Source organism: Coptis chinensis, chromosome 5 (assembly GCF_015680905.1).
Source record: "Coptis chinensis isolate HL-2020 chromosome 5, ASM1568090v1, whole genome shotgun sequence".
Lineage (NCBI taxonomy): Eukaryota > Viridiplantae > Streptophyta > Magnoliopsida > Ranunculales > Ranunculaceae > Coptis > Coptis chinensis.
Genome location: NC_141460.1, coordinates 11,394,822 through 11,400,536, shown reverse-complemented (window position 1 = coordinate 11,400,536; position 5,715 = coordinate 11,394,822).

Sequence of the window (5,715 nt, the reverse complement as noted above, 5' to 3'; positions counted from 1 at the left end):
CACCGCAATCCATTGACACATAGGTCAAACTCATACAAGCATTCATGATAAAGTTCTATACTCAGAAGAAAACTACAAAAATGCTTCAGAAGATTCAATTCTTTTGCCAACACCCTTAGGAATCCTTTTCGGAAGCATGGAGCAGATTTACTGATCTGCTTCTCGAATGTCTCCATCATCAACTAGACACCGCTGTATTAGTCCGTTCATTCTTTAATGGTCTCTCTGACCATCGAAAGGAAACATTAGATATCATGAACGGTGGTTGTTTCATGAACAAAGGCGCTACGGAAGCATACACTTTTCTTGAGAAACAGGCTTTATGAAGCACCCATTGGGGAAACACTGATTCTTCTAGATCTTCTAAAGACACTCCTACCAAAGTTACGTCTATATTCGAGGTCAAACCCGATACGGAATTAAAAACTCTGATCGAGTCCTTAAACAAAAAGGTCGATGCTCTTTCGGTTCAAGTAAATGATCAGAAACCCAAACAGGTCATGGTTGCCAACGCTTCCCCATTTCCTCTTTGCTTAAGTCCTAAGCACGTCGATTCTTATTGTCCTGTGGTATATAAGTGCCCTCCCCAATCTTCTGAAGAGGCTTGTGCTTTTAACATCCCTAATGCACCTTGGCAACAATATCCGAATTTGGCTTGGGCACCCCCTGCCTAACAACAAGCTCCTCCGGGTGTCAACAACGCTTTTGTACGACCACCCGCAAACTACAATTCCTACCGTCAAGGAAATCCTCCGCAATTCCAGCAAGGGAAAAGTAATTTTTCCAACAACGCAAATATAGGGTACCAAAACAACCGCAACCTTGTTCCCGCTAATCAAGGATATGGCTACCAAAATCAACCCGTAAACAATAACCGTGAACTTGTTCCTACTACTCCACTGGTACAATCCACTGTCGATAAAACAGCTGAAACTTTTCTGACTTATATGAATCAACATAATCAAATCTTAGCATCTATCCAATAGTCTCTTCAGCTGTTTGCACAAGATAAAAGTCAAAAGGGCGTGTTCCCTGGCCAAGCAGTTCCAAACCCTAAGTCCACCAACACTGCCTTTGAACTTAACAATGCACAGGGATCTAGTAATTCCAGCCAGGGTAAGGTAAATGCCATTACCACTCATCGTTCTGGCCGAACCATTGACAATCACATACGTATGCCAGACTAAGAATCGACGGAAGCCACGGCTGACGTCCTTCCAACTCCTACCTCGCAACCTATAATGAACGAAGTTGTTCCTTCCAAATCTACACCCACGTAACTAGGGAAAGACGCCACTGATCCTTATGCGTGATTCCGCCCAAAAGCTCCGTTCCTTGCCCGTTTAGCAAAGAACAAACGTGACGAACATTTAGATGAGATCCGTGAAACTTTCAAAAATTTGACCATAAATTTACCTTTTCTAGATGCGCTTAAGCATTTGCCCAAGCATGCCAAGTTTTTGAAGGACATGTGCACCACCAAACGAAGTACAAATGTTCCTTAACAAGCGTTCCTCATTGAGCAGTTTCCCTCGATTACTACTACCAATGGTGTGGTTAAATACAAAGACCCTGGTCAACCAACTGTACCATGCACGTTGGGTGACAAGTATACCGCTACCACACTTTTAGACCTAAAAGCCAGTGTTAACCTACTTCCCTACTATTTATTTAAGCAATTAGGTCTTCATGAATTAAAACCTACCAATATGACTCTACAACTCGCAGATCGCTCCATCAAGTACCCATAGGGCATAGTAGAAAACATCATAGTCAAGGTCCAAGATTTTTACTACCCCGTTGATTTTGTCATTCTAGATACCGAAGTGGCCTATGACTCTATTCCTATCATCTTGGGCCGTCCATTTCTTGCAACTGCTAACGCTCTCATAAATTGTCGGGACGGTTCAATGACATTGTCTTCTAGGAACCTTTCTGTCGAACTCAACGTGTTCAAATTAATGAAACAATTTCCCGATCCTATAATGGAGGGTGAAATTAGCTTGGTTGATAGTCTCGCACACGATTATTTCACAAACTCTTTTCCCGAAGATGAGGTACACCAATTTCTTTCTTTTGATAATCCTAAGTGTGATGATGACTCATACATTAAGGATATCCACACATTATTAGAGTCAGTACCACTATTTGACCCTACTACTACGTTGCCATCTGATTCAGAAGAACCGGACTCACTCTTTTCCATTGAAGAGACGACCCCTCACGAATCCTTGATCCCCACTCCTCCAACTCCAGATTTAAAACCACTAACCTTTGATTTGAAATACATGCATCTCGATCCCGATAGTAGTCACCCTATAATAATTTCTTCTCAATTGACTACTAACGAAGAAGCACGTTCGATTTGTGTCATTCGTGAACACCGCTCCGCTATTGGATGGTCCTTAGATGATATCAAAGGAATAGACCCTAGTGTATGCACGCATCGCATACATCTGGATGACGGCTCAAAGACATCGCGAGAACCACAACGTCGCCTTAACCTCGCCATGAAAGAGGTGGTGAGAGAGGAAGTTTTACGTTTACTTGATGCAGGTATCATATATCCTATCTCTGATAGTGACTGGGTTAGTCCTGTCTACGTTGTTCCCAAAAAGTCCGGCATTCAAGTTGTACAAAATGAAAATGGTGAATGCATCTCCACTCGCATTCCATTAAAATAGAGAATTTGCATTGACTATCGCAAACTTAATGCCAGAACACGTAAAGATCACTTCCCTCTCCCATTCATTGACCAGATGCTAGAACGTTTAGCCGATCATGCTAATTACTATTTTCTTGATGGATATTCCGGCTACTTCCAAATTGTCATCGATCTGGCCGATCAAGAAAAGATAACTTTCACATGTCCCTTTGGAACCTTTGCATACAGACGAATGCCTTTTGGTCATTGCAATGCCCCAGGCACCTTCCAACGCTGCATGCTTCACATTTTCAGTGATATGGTGGAACGTTATATGGAAGTCTTCAAGGAGGACTTTTCCATTTATGGAAATTCCTTTGACGACTGCCTATCCAACCTTTCTAAAGTGTTAACGCGTTACGAAGAGAAAAATCTGGTATTTAATTGGGAGAAGTGTCATTTCATGGTTACCAAAGGCCTTGTTTTAGGTCATATTATTTCGAAAGACGGGATAGAGGCTGATAAAGCTAAAATTGTTAAAATTGCTTCGATACCTTTCCCATGCACAATTCGTGATATCCGTGCCTTTTTAGGACACGCTGGGTTTTACAGGAGATTCATTCAGAATTTTTCTAAAGTTGCTCGACCCTTAACCAATCTCCTGCTTAAGGATGCGGTATTCAACTTCAATTACAATTGCAAACAAGATTTTGAAACTCTAAAAACCACCCTAACTACCGCTCCTATCATTCAACCCCCTGATTGGTCTCAACCATTCAAACTGATGTGTGACGCTAGCGACTTTGCTATTGGCGTTGTACTAGGCCAACGACGTGATGACAAACCCATTGTCATTTACTACACTAGTAAAACTTTTAATAACACTCAACGTAATTACCCAACAACTGAGAAAGAGTTTCTAGTTATTGTCTATGTTTTGGATAAGTTTCGCCCTTATCTAGTTGGATCATCCACTATTGTATATACTGACCATGCTGCACTTCGGTACTTACTCGCGAAAAAGGACGTGAAACAGCGATTGTTCCGCTGGATCCTTCTCTTGCAAGAATTCACCCTGGAAATCAAAGACAAGAAAGGAACCGAAAATGTTGTGGCCGACCATTTATCAAGGCTGGTTAGTGACATTTATAGTGATTCTGAAGCCATCTATGATTCCTTCCCAGACGAATATTTGTACTCCATTTTCTCCTCTCCATGGTACGCGGATATCGTTAACTACCTAGTTACTGAGCAAGTTCCTTCCTCTTGGTCACGTCCCAATCGTAAAAGTTCTTATCCATTGTAAAATATTATTTCTGGGATGACCCCTACCTCTTTAAGTATTGTTCCGACCAACTCATTTGTCATTTGCATTCTCGGTGGGAGCACACCGACGTATTATCCTTTTGCCATGAACAATCTTACGGAGGTCATTTCAGTGGAAAGAAAACTGTGTCCAAGGTGTTACAATGTGGTTTTTACTGGCCTACCCTTTTTCGCGATGCAGACGAACATTGCATAGCCTGCATTCGTTGTCAGCACCTAGGTCGAATTACAAAACGCAATATGATGCCCCTAAATCCTAGCTTGATTGTGGAAATTTTTGTTGTTTGGGGCATTGATTATATGGGACCCAGCCCTATTTCTCAAGGTTTTCTCGACATTCTAGTCACTGTGGACTATGTGTCCAAATAGATTGAGGCACTCGCATGTCGTTCAAATGACCATAAGACTGTCGTAAAATTTGTAAAAGAAAATATTTTATCTCGTGTTGGTGTCCCCAAAGCTATCATCAGTGATGCACATTTTTGTAATAAATTTTTTGGGTTTTTAATGAAGAAATATGGAGTTACTCACAAAGTTGCTACTCCATATCACCTACAAACGAGTGGCCAAGTGGGAGTCTCCAACAGAGAGATAAAGTCCATTCTAGAGAAAATTGTCAATCCATCAAAAAAGACTAGTCTCTCCGCTTATCCGATGCCTTGTGGGCATACCGAATAGCATTTAAGACACCTATAGGGATGTGTCCTTACCGCATTGTTTTTGGAAAACCTTGTCATCTGCCAGTTGAACTTGAGCATCGTTCCCTTTGGGCCATCAAAAGCCTAAATTACAATATCAACGAGGTAGGCGAGAAGCGAAAACTATAATTAAATGAGCTTGAGGAGATTCGGAGTGATGCTTATGATCTCTCAAAATCCTACAAAGTTAATATGAAAAGAGTGCACGACAAGCACATTTTGCGTAAGGATTTCAAAATTGGCCAAAAAGTTTTACTGTACAACTCCAGATTACACATTTTTCCTGGTAAATTGAAAACACGATGGTCTGGTCCTTTCATTGTGTCAGCTGTGACACATTATAGGGCAATCTCTTTGCTTAATCCACAAGATAACAGCGAATTTCAAGTCAATGGACAACGCCTAAAACATTACCACAATTACGCGGCTCCCGGATGTTGAGCGGACTCTTCTTCAGGATCTGGTCTACATAGACTAGATGCTTTCGTTTGGTGTACTCAATCTTGTTTCTATAGAGGGTACGCCATTTTGGTAGCTGGGTCATCTTCTATTTTATGATCTAAAAAGATTTTTTGAAGTGTGTGGTTGCAAGCGCCGGAACCTTAGTCCACGAAAACTCTATTTCAGAAATGAGTATAAATGTCTTCTGCAACAGGAGCAAACGGGCCTGTCGGTAAATGATGGGTACCTAAAATTTCACTTCCTTCCTTCTCTTCCCTTTTCTACTCTCTGCCTAGCGAACTTCAGCTAATCATTTGGTGTAAGTCTCACTCATCACGAATAGGGAATGGTCGTAGTACTTTGCTTTCGAACGACGCGAAGGAAAGGGTGGTGTATGCATTGTCAAACACCCTTCTGTCAAGGTCTTGACTTCCTATCCGATACTAGCCAGTTTAAGGTATACTTTTGTCTGACACCAGCTGCGCAGGGCGGATAATCTTCGTCGCCGCGTCGTTTCTCTCACGGGTTGGGAATCATCTTGAGAATCTAACGTTAAAAGACTCACAAACATCTTGAGAATCTGACATTAAAATACTCGATTCGTCT